Raw genomic sequence first — 14490 nt, 5'->3', positions numbered from 1 at the left:
TTCACCAGAGGAGGGAAAGACTAAGCCTTTCACTTAGTCTTCCTCACTATAATATGTATTGCCCCACCGATCAAGAAACAAAGGAGACGATGTGGAGAGTGGTGACTTGAATCGTGGTTGTTCTGACTGCATCGTGACTGTTGCACTGGGAACTTCCTGTGTGCAGGTCAAGGTGGCCCAGTTGCTATGGTGACCCCTGACCTGAGGAGGCTCTGTGCAAACGTACAGAGCTGTATCAGGCAGGACCTCAAGTTCAGGCACCAACTCCCAGGGACAGAGAATTCTGAACCTCAAACCTAGGGACAGAGAATTCTGAACCTAACAAGATGACCCTAACGTCTTACCAGTCCTACGTCCTTCAGATTGCCGGCTTTGTGAAATTTTCCTCCAAGTAACCTTTTGATGAAACCTATAGAATTAAAGTGTTGTTCTAGCTCTGGGTCATTCATCCTCCAACAGAGGGTGATGTCCCACCTAGTCCCAGCTTTTTCTCTCTATGTATGTCTGTCTGTCTTTTCTCAACCCCCCATTCGCCCTTTTCTGAATTAACGCCATGGCTGAGAAATGAGGCCGCAGCAAGAGGGTAGTGCCAATAACTACAAATGTCTGTTTCAATTATATACTCAGGAATGGCAAAAATTATTACCCGTGGATCCACAGACCCACTGGACTTATTGTGAGCTGGACTAGGGACAGAATATTTGCTACACACACACACCCTATGCACACATGCCCTGCTCTAACAGGGGGACCAAATGACATTTCAGGTCTCCAAGTATCAATGTCAATTCTGACCCTGTGTTTGTAGTCCTCAACCTGTTCCAGTTCTTCCCCTTTCCCTAATGTAGAGTATCCCAGGTAAGTGCTGTAGATCATGTTGGGAGAATTATTACCATTATGTTTGCTGTGATGTCGCAGGCTCTCCTCCTGGGGATCTGGTCTCTCCTTCTGTCAACTGGTTCTGGGTCTAACAGTCATCTCAGTTCAGGAAACTGAGCAAAGGATATCAGCTTGCCTCAGCTTCTCTTGGCATTCTGATCATCCATCCCAATTTTTTGTTTTTATTGTACAGCATAGTATCCACATTGGCTGCCCCTACAGATGCTGTGTTCTATTAACCACTTCTTAACTCTGCAACTGGGGACCCCTCTGACTGCTTTATGACCTTTTTGCCCATTACAACAATTGTGTCCACTGCTCCTTGATAAAGCAGCTCAAAATCCAGCCGTAAGCATCCAGCTTCTGCTGGAACATGTCTAGGACTCAAAGCTTCTTTGGGGAACATTCCCTTTATTCCTTATCAGACCTGGCCTGTCTCTAGACAGGTGTTGTGACATTACCTTAGTTTTTGGCTCAGGGGACAGCAGGGTAGGTGGGAGCATTCTGAGAAAGGCACATACTATGTTGCAGAGAAGGTATCATTGCACCGTCTTCAAGCAAAGGAGAATGTTAGTCCTTGTTATGGAGAAAAGGGTCATTTCTCCAGGTCCACTGGATACAGGGAAATCTATGATTTTCATGCACATCAACCAGAGGTCCCCATTGCATGTGTCAGGGTCCCATTCTTTCCTAGCAAGACCCTGACCTTGGTCAGACTTGACCTGAGAACTTAATCTTAGGTTGAGAATTCAACTTTCTTTCCAATTCAGCTCCTCTAATGACTGCTGAGTCCTGAGCATGAGCCTACCTTCTGCTGGAGATGAGAACCTCTTTACACTCCACCAAGGAAGTCCTGCAGATTTCACACTGAGCTTTATATTTGTGACTTGATCACTCTTGATCCTTTAATATATCTTCCCAAAGCATTATTGAGCTTAGCAAGAGCTACCCAATTCCACAGTCCTCATAGCTAGTCTCGAATTCCTGATGCAACGCATCAGGTAGTCCACTCGTCCCCACTGCTACTCCATCTCGAGACACCACAAAGTTTGCCCCACAGTCATGTACAGGGACCATCTGTGCTGCACCTACTACCAGTGACCAGTTCTTACTGCCACCCCAGAGGTAATAACCCAGCTCCAAAATCCTATCCTAGCATTTGTTTTCCCAGACCATCTTGGGCACCTACTGTCACAAGTCAGCTTCCCAAGAAGAAGAATTTGAGATGGAGATTAGCACAGAAGAGGTTTATTATGAGGGGTTCTTAAGATCAACACTCATAGGGTAGAGGGTGGTAAAGGAAGGATGCAGCTTGGGCACAGGGAGAGCCTGACCCTCAGTTTTGGTGGAGGCCTCCTCTGAACCCCAGAGGAGTTAACAAAGCTGGGGTGATACTTCCAAGTTGTCCTGAGTTGAATGAGGGAGCCAGAGCTTTTATCACTGGATGGAAGCCACCCTGAAAAGTGGGTGTGACCTTAAGATAGGCAGCTTTCTGCAGATAAAGCCATCCCAAGAGAACTGGCTGCTGAGGCCCTTCAGACACAGCACTCCTAGCTGATGGGCCACACATGTCCTTCATTCCTGAAGGCAGGTCTCAGTGCCATATCACAGCCACCACCCTCCTAAATAAGCCACCTATGCCCAAGTCCTGGTTTTAACCTTCACTTTGGGGGAAAATATACAAAAAAAAAAAAGTAAACATTTGGGATGTTTAGTTCACTAAAAAGGGAGGGGAGTTTCCCAAAGACCACTAAATTGTTATTTGGAAAAGAAAAGAGAACAGATTGTCTGAGAAAGGAAGGCATCTGTAGGTGCTGGGAATACTTGTATCTCTTTCTTTTCCAGGAGAGTACTTTATTTTATTTAGCTTGAACACACACACTTTCTGGGTCTCTATATACTGAACCTCAGTCTATATGGACAGCAATCTGGACAATCAGGTGCTAAGTTGCAAAGTCCTCAGAGACGTCAGAACGTTGGATGGATGTAAGAACAGAGGCAGGCAGGTCTGTTGAGGGCCTGACAGAGGTCTAGGCTTCATCCACAAGGGAAGTTCAACCTGACTGCCCAATGTCTGCCTTCCTCCTCCTCTTCCCTAGACATGCTGCCTTAGCTCATTCCCCCTGCTAGAACAAAATACCTGAGACGAGACAATTTGTAAATAACAGAAACTTATTTCTCACAGTTCTGGAAATTGAGACGTCCAAGATTAAGGTACTGTCAGGTTGGGTGCACGCTGAGGGCCTGTTCCTCATAAATGACACCGTCTAGGTGTTCATACCTGGTAGGAGCCAGAAGGGCAGAAGAATGCCTAGCTAGTTCCCTGTAGCCCTTCTATAAGGGCATTAATCCCATGACTAATCACCTATAAAAAGTCACCTTCTAATATATCACTTTGGGGTATAAGTTATAACAAATGCACTTTAAAATTTTGAAGGAACATGTACTTTCAAACCATAGTATTTCAGCTCTGGTTCTTGAAATCCATGCTTTTCTCAGATGTCAAATGCATTCCTTCTATCCCACTCATCCCGGAAGACTTAACCTGTTTCAGCACCAGTGCACAAGCCTAAAGTCCGGAATCTCATCTAAGCCAGATCTGGGTTACACTCGAGGTACAGTTCACTCCGAGGCAAATCACTCTCCCGCTGTAAACCTATAAAACCAAACAAGCTACGTACTTCCAAAATATAGTGGGGCAGGCATAGGAGAGAAATTTCCATGACAAAAGGGAGAAATAGGAAAGGAAGGAAGAACAGCAGGTCCCAAGCAAGTCCAAAAACCCAGAGGCAAAAAGCATTCCCTCTCAAAGCTGAAGAACAGAGTTTGCCTCCGTGTCCTGCCTTCTTTCCACCCCAAAGGCCTGGCAGCCCAGCCCTCAGGGCTTCGCCGCCACAGACAACATTGTTCTCGCAGGTTGAAGTTGGGGGCTGGAAGTTCTTTCTAGCTGGTTTTGCACTCTGGTGGCTCCACAGATGGAGGGTATTGGGCGACTCCCTGCCCCCACTAGGCATGGCCCCGCGGCTGTGACAGTTCTCCGCCTGGACATGATACTCTGTGCTTCTGCAGTTAGCACCACCTGGCACCGCCCAGGTGAACAGCTTATGCCTTCCAGAGGGGCCGCCTGAGCTGAGCCCTGGGCCTGCTAGAGGCACAGCTGGGCATCTGGAGTACGCTGCACCCTAACGCTTTGAGCAGAAACAAGGTGAACCTGAGGTCTCACAGGTGCCCAAGATCCCCTCACCTGAAGCCATTCTGTTCTCATGGCCCTGGCGTTGTGGGCCTGCGGCGGGTGAGCAGCCGGAGGGCTCCAAAATGCCTTCAAGGTCTTTCTTTCATGGTCCTGATGAAAATCACTGGGCTTCCTTCTGTCCTCCCTAATCTCACCGTCAATGTTTAAACTGGCCACATGCTTGGTATTTTCTCCCCGTAATTCTCAAGACTGAGAATTTTCCAGGTCTTCACAGTCTTTCTCCCTTTTGATTATAAGTTGTTTTGAATTCATTTCTCTCTTCTCAAACTTTACTCTAGGCCGTCAATAGAAGCCATGCAGACTGCATCGCTTCGCTTGGAGATTTCTACCAAATATCCTCGTCCACCACACTTGGGTTCTGCCATCCACAGAGCACTAGAACAGGGACAGCATTCAGTCAAGTTCTCTGCCCCTTTATAACAAGGTTGGCCTTTCCTTCAACTTACAACAACTTATTTCTTGTTTCCAACCAAGGTCTCATCAAAATTGCCATTTCTGAGGAGTGGGATAGCTGGGTCAAAAGATGGGTCCATTCTAAGTCTTCTGAGGAGTCTCCACACTGCTTTCCAGAGTGGCTGCACCAATTTGCAACTCCACCAGCAATGTAAGTGTTCCTTTTCCCCACATCCACGCCAAAACCTATTATTGTCTGTGTTCTTGATGACAGCCATTCTAATTGAAGTAAGATGAAATCTTAGAGTTGCTTTAATTTGCATGTCTCCAATTACTAGAGATGTTGAACACTTTTTCATATATTTATTAATCGACTGTATATCTTCTGTAAAGTGTCCAGTTCCTTGGCCCGTTTATTGATTGGGTTCTTTGTATTTTTGGTGTAAAGTTTGATAAATTCTTTACAAATTTTGGAGATTAGTGCTACCCAAAGGACTTAAAATCAGCATACTACAGTAAAGTGGTCACATCAATGTTTACAGCAGCTCAATTCACAATAGCTAGATTGTGGAACCAACCTAGATGCCCTTCAACAGATGAATGAATAAAGAAACTGTGGTACATATACACAATGGTGGTATATATACAGTCATAAAGAAGAATAATATTATGGCATTTGCAGATAAATGGATGGAATTGGAGAATATCATGCTAAGTGAAATAAGTCAAGCCAAAAAACCCAATGGCCAAATGTTTTCCCTGATAAGTGGATGATGATATATAATGGGGGTGGAGGGGATGGGGGGGTGAGAGAAGAATGGAGGAACTTTAGATTATGTAGAGGGAAATGAGAGGGAGGAGAGGCAGGGGTATGAAAATTGGTGGAGTGAGACAGACATCTTACCCCATGTACATGTACGATTACATCTCATCATGCATAACCACAAAAAGATGTACCCCATTTGTGTACGATGAATCAAAATGCAGTCTGTAAAACTAAAAAAAAATTAAATTTAAAAAATTGCCATTACCAATCATATTTCTACCAACATTCTGATCACAACTACGTAAGCAACCTCTATGAGAAAGCCTTTTTAGAGCTCTCCCTCTCCTCCAAGTCCTCCTCAGAATGGACTTCATGGTCCATTCTCTACCCATTACCCAGTTCTAAAGCCACAGCCAGATTTTTACATATTTGGGGGGTTTTTAATAATTTTTATCTGTTCTAATTAGTCATACATCACAGTAGAATCATTCTGACACATCATACATAAATGGAGTAGAACTTCTCATCCTTATGGTTGGACAAGAGCTAGAATGACACCAGTCATGTAGTCATATATGCACATTAGGTTACGATGTCTGATTCATTCTACTATCATTCTTACCCTCTTACCCCTTTCCCTCCCTTCATTCCCTTCTGTCTAATCCAAAGTGCCTCTATCCGTCCCTATGCCCCCCTTATTGTCAATTAGCACCCACATATTAGAGAAAACATTCGGCCTTTGGTTTGGGGGGATTGGCTTATTTCACTTAGCATATTATCCAGCTTCTTCCATTCACTAGCAAATGCCATAATTTCATTTCTTTTTTTATTTATTTATTTTTATTGTAAACAAATGGGATACATGTTGTTTCTGTTTGTACATGGAGTAACAGCACACCATTTGTATAATCATACATTTACATAGGGTAATGATGTTTGATTCATTCTGTTATTTTTCCTTCCCCCTGCCCCTCCCACCCCTCTTTTCCCTCTATACAGTCCCTCCTTCCTCCATTCTTGCCCCCTCCCACCCCCCATTATGTGCCATCATTGCTTATCAGTGAGATCATTTGCCCTTTGGATTTTTGAGATTGGCTTATCTCACTTAGCATGATATTCTCCAATTTCATCCATTTGTCTGCAAATGCCATAATTTTATCATTCTTTACAGCTGAGTAATATTCCATTGTGTGTGTATATATATATATATATATCACAGTTTCTTTATCCATTCATCAACTGAAGGGCATCTAGGTTGGTTCCACAATCTGGCTATTGTGAATTGAGCAGCTATGAACATTGATGTGGCTGTATCTGTGTAGTATGCTGATTTTAAGTCCTTTGGGTATAGGCCGAGGAGTGGGATAGCTGGGTCAAATGGTAGGTCCATTCCAAGTTTTCTAAGGAATCTCCACACTGCTTTCCAGAGTGGCGGCACTAATTTGCAGCCCCACCAGCAATGTATGAGTGTACCTTTTTCCCCACATCCTCTCCAACACCTATTGTTGCTTGTATTCTTGATAATCGCCATTCTAATTGGGGTGAGATGGAATCTTAGTGTAGTTTTGATTTGCATTTCTCTTATTACTAAAGATGGTGAACATTTTTCATATGTTTGTTGATTGCTTGTAGATCTTCTTCTGTGAAGTGTCTGTTCATATCCTTAGCCCATTTGTTAATTGGGTTATGTGTATTCTTGGTGTAGAGTTTTTTGAGTTCTTTATAGATTCTGGAGATTAGTGCTCTATCTGAAGTATGAGTGGCAAAGATATTCTCCCACTCTGTAGGCTCTCTCTTCGCATTGCTGATAGTTTCCTTTGCTGAGAGAAAGCTTTTTAGTTTGAATCTATCCCAGTTATTGATTCTTGCTTTTATTTCTTGTGCTATGGGAGTCCTGTTGAGGAAGTCTGATCCTAAGCCAACAAGTTGAAGGTTTGGACCTACTTTTTCTTCTATAAGATGCAGAGTTGCTGGTCTGATTTCAAGGTCCTTGATCCATTGTGAGTTGATTTTTGTGCAGGGTGAAAGATAGGGGTTTAGTTTCATTCTGTTGCATATGGTTTTCCAGTTTTCCCAGCACCATTTGTTGAAGAGGCTATCTTTTCTCCATTACATATTTTTGACACCTTTGTCTAGTATTAGAAAATTATATTTATTTGAGTTTGTGTCCGTGTCCTCTATTCTGTACCATTGATCTACCTGTCTATTTTGGTACCAATACCATGCCAGTTTTGTTACTATTGCTTTGTAGTGTAGTTGAAGTTCTGGTATTGCAATACCCCCTGTTTCATTCTTCCTGCTAAGGATTGCTTTAGCTATTCTGGATTTCTTATTCTTCCAGATGAATTTCATAATTGCTTGCTCTATTTCTGTAAGGTACATCATTGGGATTTTAATTGGATTTGCATTGAATCTGTATAGCACTTTTGGTAGTATGACCATTTTGACGATATTAATTCTTCCTATCCAAGAACATGGGAGATCTTTCCATCTCCTAAGGTCTTCCTTAATTTCTTTCTTCAATGTTTTGTAGTTTTCATTGTAGAGATCTTTTACCTCTTTGGTTAGATTGATTCCCAAGTATTTTTTTTTTTGAGGCTATTGCAAATGGGGTTGTTTTCCTCATTTCCCTTTTAGCTGTTTCATCACTTGTGTATAAAAATGCTTTAGATTTATGTGTGTTGATTTTATAGCCTGCTATTTTGCTGAATTCATTGATGAGGTCTAGAAGTTTTCTGGAGGAGGTTTTTGGATCCTCTAAATATAGAATCATGTCATCTGCAAATAGTGACAGCTTAAGTTCCTCTTTTCCTATTCATATCCCTTTAATTTCTTTAGTCTGCCTAATTGCTCTGGCTAGAGTTTCGAGGACAATGTTGAATAGAAGTGGTGAAAGAGGACATCCCTGTCTTGTTCCCATTTTTAAAGGGAATGGTTTCAGTTTTTCTCCATTAAGAATGATGTTGGTCATGGGCTTAGCATAAATAGCCTTTCATTTCTTTTTTATTGCTGAGTAATATTCCATTGAGCATATGTACCACATTTTCTTTATCCATTCATCTGTTGAGGACACCTAGGTTGGTTCCATAGTTCAGTTATTGTGAATTGAGCTACTATAAACATTGATGTGGCTGCGTCACTGCAGTATGCCGATTTTAAGTTCTTTGGGTATAAGCTGAGGAGTGAGATAGCTGGGTCAAATGGTGGTTCCCTTCCAAGTTTTCTGAGGAATCTCCATACTGCTTTCCAGAGTGGTGGCACCAATTTGCAGTCCCCCTGGCAATTTACATATTTGTTACAAAAACACCTCACTTCTTGGTACCAATTTCTATCCTAGTCCATTTCTGCCTCTATAACAGAATCCTGGACTGGGGACGGAGCTCAGCTGTAGAGCACTAGCATGTGTAAGGCCCTGGGTTCCACCTCTAGTAGCACAGGCGGGGTGGAGGAAACACCTGCACTGAGTAATTTATAAACAAGAGAAATTTATTTTCTCACAGTTCTGGAGGCTGGTAAGTCCAAGATCAAGGTGCCAGAAGATTCAGCGTCTGGTATGGTCCACTCTCTCCTTTAAGATGGTATCCTATTGCCGAATCCTCCTGTGATAAGGGTGAAAGGGAAGAACTCTGTCTTCATGTGGCAGAATAGATGGAAGGGCACAAAGGGACCAGGGCACCCTACTTCACTTCTTCAAATGAGCACTAATCCCATCTGTGAAAGATACATAGCCTAATGGACTAAGCCCCTCCTGGGGGCCCTGCTTCGTTATATCCTCACCTTGGAGGTTAAGTTTCAACGTATTTTGGAGGGACACAAACATTCGAACCATAGCACACGCCTCTCCATATCAAATCCCAGCCAAGGCGACGTAAGAGCACAAGTGGAGACAGTAGAGCTTTAAGAAACTGATAGGGGGCTGGGGGAGGGCGCAGCTCAGTGGTAGAGTGCTTGCCTCGCATGCACAAGGCCCTGGGTTAGACCTGCACCACTGAGAAGGGAGGAGAAAACAGGAGAGGGCTGATTACATTGCAAGTCCAAGGTGGGCCCAGGAGGCAATCAGGTTGATGTGAAGTGATAAACGAGTCAAGGATGCAGGCAGAGGCACATCCTGTGGCTGGTCTTGCTTAGACCATTCCAGCCAGGAGCCTGCTCAGCTGGGTTGACTGACTGCATCAGCCCCACAAGGCTGCATCCAGCGGAGGCCCCAGCAGCCACAGGTCAGCACCCCACCGTCCCGGCCTTGCCCCTTCTCCCTAGCATGAAATCTAATCTCCCCCCTTGATGGAAGCTATTCCCTCTTCATTAAAGAACAGAAAGGTTGGGTACCAGGTTTACAGGTGTGCTGTAAAAATCATGGCTTTGGCATCCAACTCACCAAAGATCAAACCTTATCTCTACCTTATCTTGCTGTTCTTAGAAGTTGGGCAACCTAATTCTGGATACTTTGCTTCTCTCCTTTGTAAATTGTGAATATAACCTAATTTATACGTGGTTGAAGAATTCATTGGGGTCATATATGTGAACCTTGCCCAAGGTGCTTAATCAAACGTGTTCTCTAGCAGGCACAGCGAGAGTGCCTCCAGCTCTCAGGATGCTGAGGCAGAGGATGATTTGAGGCCAGGAGTTTGAAACCAACCTGGGCAACATAGTGAGACTCCAACTCAAAAAAGTATCTGCCTTCCCCTCCCACTGTGAGATGATTTTGATCGCCCTGTCCTGTGCCAAGTTACTGGAATATGTGTGACAGGTATCACAGCACTCACGGTCTGTAAGCTCCCCAGAGGCAGAGGCCACATCTATTGTATTCAGTGCACACCCAGCATCTAGCACAAGGCCTGGCACCTCTCAGAACCTCAAGATATTTTTGGATTGAATAATGAACTCTAAAACTTGAATCTTAAAATCTTAGAATTATAGTATTGAAAGAGTCCAAAAAAGTGCATCAAGTCATAGGATGTTCTACCAATGACTTGCTGGCCCACTCCAACTGAGCTGTAGTCAACACCTAGAGTACTGTGTTAAGAAGGATTCTGAGGTCAGGTCTGCCCTGACCAGGTGAGAGCAGAGTGATTGATTTGCAATGTCTGGCAAAGGTGTGAAAGGGACCAAGCATCTATACTCACCCTTTTTGGTCCACACTTCCACACCCCTGGACAGATGAGGAAACAGGGTCAAAGATCACGGGGCCAGCTCCCCTAACACACAGAAATAACAATATGCACGTCCACTCTTCTGATTTGGAAGATTACGCAGCAAGTTAGCAACAAAAACCCAAACAGACTGCAAGCAGCCCTTCCTTCCAGCCATGGTCCCAGGATAAACATTCTTCCTCAGCCCCTATTAGCACGGTTCCTGCTGTAATGCAAAGAAATGCTGATGGACAGCACAGGCTGAGAAATTTCAATTAGGCCCAGAGACCAAACTCACCCGTCATTTCCCTCTTGGCCATATCTTTCCATTCAGGCCACCTCAGCTCTGCACCAGCCTCCCCTGCCCGGGGTCTGGTACGCGGCTGCCCCCCTCTCTGCAGCCCCCTGGGTTTTCCCGGGCACAGCCCTCATTTCTGATAGATTGGTCCCTGCTCTCTGAAGATCACTGGTTGGGAGAAGCAGCGAGGAGAGTGATTAGCAAATGCAGCATCCTGGCGACCCTTCTACAGGGAAGGGCAATTGTTTGTTAGCTTAAGTAAATCCCTGGGCCTCGGTCACTGGTACGGCACAGGCAAAGAAATGAGAAGGAACTGGCTCTCTGCGAGGGCCTGGTAAGGTGAGCAAAAGCCAAAATAAGTTTCCTTCATTTAAAACCAAGACCTCTCCACAAGGAGGTAAGCGTAACTTCCCACTCCTGCACCGCACACACGTGACTTCCTTCCCAAGAGTAAAACATAGGAAGCAGGGGAGAGTGATTTACAGAGGAGAAAACTGAGAGGTGACCTGGGGTATGTCACAGCAAGGTGTGGCGGAAAAGCACACACCATCTCTGAGGTCTTCCTCTCGCCACCACCCCAGTCTGACCATGCAGAACACAGCACACACCCTAATCGAAGGACTTCAAAATCCCTGACTAGCATTCTCCAGAACTGTCAGGGCCACAGAAACAAGAAAAGCCCAAGAAATTGTCACAACCAAGAGGAGCCTTACTAGAATGTGAAAGACTCTAGATGGCATCTGGGATTAGAAAAGAGGAGAGGAGAGAAAAAAACCCTAAGGAAATCTGAATCAAGTGTGAACTTCAGTTAATAATAATGTATCAGTGTTGGCCCATCAATTGTCAGAAATATACCATGCTGATCTAAAATGCTAATTTTAAAGAGTATATCTCCATTTATGTCTGATCTATCAAATGTATAAGTGCATTCTACTGCCGTATTGACTAATTAGAACAAATTTAAAATTTAATTTTATAAAAGTGTATGTCTCAGTTCATACGGGATGCTGTAACAAAATTCTGTAGACTGGGTACTTTTCAAACAGTAGAAATTTACTTTCACATTGCTGGGGGCAGACAAATCTAAGATCCAGGCACTGGCAGATTCGGCATCTGGTAAGGACCAGTTTCCTGGTTCATGCCTGACTTCTTGCCGAATCCTCACACAGAGGAAGGGCAGAATGAAATCCCCAGGATCTATTTTATAGGGTACTAGCTCCATTCGTGAGCAAGGAGCGGAAGATTCCGACAATATGAACTTAGAGGAACATGAATATCCAGAACCCAACACAGAGTCTATGAGCACACGCTATATTATTTTTACATCTTTTCTGTAAATCAAAAGCTATTCTATAAAAAACATGAATTTTTACAAAATGAAGGCAAGCGGCTTATGGGTGGTGTCTGAAGAGCCCAAGCAGGTAACTCTGGCAGCGCTGTGGTCGTAGGACTTATCCACGTTCTCCCTCCCTCTGAAATGACTTTTCCCACGCAGGAGCCTGCTGGTCCCTCCCACGAACACTCTCTGGTGCGAGTCTGACTCTAAAACCCACAGGAAAAGCCTGAAGCCTGAACTGCTCTCTAGCACAGCCCCCAGCTGTTCCAGAGTTATGCCTTAGTGATCCCACAGGAACTGGCAAATACCAGGCCCTCATCTGCACTTTAGAGACCAGGACGCTGGGCTCCTGGTGCAGGAAGCTTGCCCGGCTACACAGACGCTGAGACCCAGCCTTGCTCACACCATCCACAGCCCTTCACTTTAGAACATGCTGCTCAGAGAAGAAAGTGCACATGGGCCCTGGTTTGCTTGCTAGTGAACACATCCATCACCATTTCCATCACCATCCATCATAATTTAGAACATCCAGATGCTTCAGTACCCTCCCAAGAAGACCCTCATCTGCTTGTGAATGGCTGCTTATCAAAAAGCACCCAGGGTTAAGGATATTACAGAAATCAATCTCTCCTCCCTCCTAACAGTTGACATCCCAAATTAAAGAGAATACTCCAGAAGAGAACTAACCCATATTATGCTGTAGCATGAAGTTAAATAGACAGGTACAGCTTCCTTAAGCAAGCCTCAGATGCACACTAGCTAACTGTCACATGCGACAAGTATGGATGTGCATGAAACCAGTCAAAATGTCAAGGTCAAAGTCACCATCATGCCACAGTCTACCTCTTCCAATAAGTGTTTGTCCACTGAGGAAGGATGAGTAAAGTAGTCACATGGGAATTAACACTCACTGAAAGCATTGTAGATGTTACTCATGATTCATTCAGTAAGCACCACAACTTATTAAGCATTATTATGTGCCAGGAAAGAGGGGAAGAACTGAGAACACAAATATAAAGTAACAAACACCAAGGCTCTCAATTTCAGTCCAATAGGGAAGACTTTGATGTCAACAACAAAATCATAGAACCATGTGACTGAAACATGAACCTGAGATTAGAAGATAACATCCAATCCTTTGTGAAGGAAATACTATTTGCTCACAACTATATTCTCCAGATGAGGAAACTGAGGCTTCAAAAAGTTAAGTGTCTCACCCAAAGAAGCAGCTACCCAGTGGTGGAGCCAGAGAAGAGAAGTGAGGTGGCGCAGCTCCAAAGTCCATATTTTTCCACTGGAACAATGTTTGCCAAATTAAGTTGTTGGTACATACTCTACAAAATGTTTCCCATGGTCAATTAAGTTGGAGAATAGAGTATACCACTTCTTCCTCTAGGAAATTCGAAATGCCTGTATGAATAATAAAAGCTCTAAGAAGTCTTACAGCAAAATATCTCTCTAACCCAGTAGTGTCCTGGACATAATGGACCACTAAAATGTTTTTATAAACTCTTTTATTTTTTTCAGAATACTTATTAACATATGGGGCAATAATGACACGGGGAGTCTATTTTGTAAAACTTGCCCTTATACCCTGCTGTCGCCCCCAAGGTAAACAAATGCAGCTACCCGCAAGAAGTACCTAACTTGGACTTGGCAGGTTAGAACTTTGACAGAATCAAAAAGCACAGAGCCCATGAGGTTTAACCAGGCCCTCTGAGCCTGGGTGATATAAAGGCAAGATACATCCTGGTCAAGACTTCTGTCTGGACATCTCCCAAGTGAACCAGGCCTTTGCAGGAGGGAAGGGGAGCGCAGGAAGCACCAAGACCTCTGATTCTTTGTGCAAGGCAGAATCCATTCCTGAGGTTTGCCCACCTGCAGCAATGGGACGCAGGAAGTCAAAACGGAAACCAACCACCCCCCAAGAACAAGATGACAGGCACCCTGGAGACCCAAGTCACCTGTCCCTTCTGCAACCATGAGAAATCCTGTGACGTGAAAATGGACTGTGACCGCAATACCAGCGTCATCTCTGGTACTGTGCCTAGAGGAATTCCAGATGCCCATCACATGTTTGTCAGGGCCAGTAGACATGTACTGCGATTGGATCGACACCTGTGAGGCAGCCAATCAGTAGCAACACAGAGGACCCACCCCTCGGTAGCCCTGCCTGCCACGGGCCCACCTGCTGGGGTGGTTTCCTCAGATCCTGGGCAAGGAAAGCCGCCAGAGCTGAAGTGGGACCTCCCTGGACTCCGCATCACCTCACCAGCACCTCACCTGTATGAACAGGACTTCCCACCCTCCTTCCCTTCCACCCAGCACCTGTACCAGGGTGTCAAATCCACATTCCCCAGGTCCCTTGGCTGGGCCTTGGTAGGAGGCCAGCTCCCCTGTGCTAACCAGGAAGCTCTGTTTCATGTCGAGTTGCTT

The 14490-nt window shown here is 44.5% G+C and overlaps 1 pseudogene; it reads left to right on the top strand.

Annotated features, from left to right (window-relative positions):
* The first annotated feature begins 13940 nt into the window (after nt 1-13940).
* Nucleotides 13941-14194, top strand: LOC124974445 (transcription elongation factor 1 homolog; annotated as a pseudogene).
* The last annotated feature ends 296 nt before the right edge of the window (nt 14195-14490 follow it).

The sequence above is a fragment of the Sciurus carolinensis genome, chromosome 2 (genome assembly GCF_902686445.1).
Source record: "Sciurus carolinensis chromosome 2, mSciCar1.2, whole genome shotgun sequence".
Lineage (NCBI taxonomy): Eukaryota > Metazoa > Chordata > Mammalia > Rodentia > Sciuridae > Sciurus > Sciurus carolinensis.
Note: the sequence above shows the minus strand (reverse complement) of the source record. Positions and strands in the feature narration are given on the sequence as shown.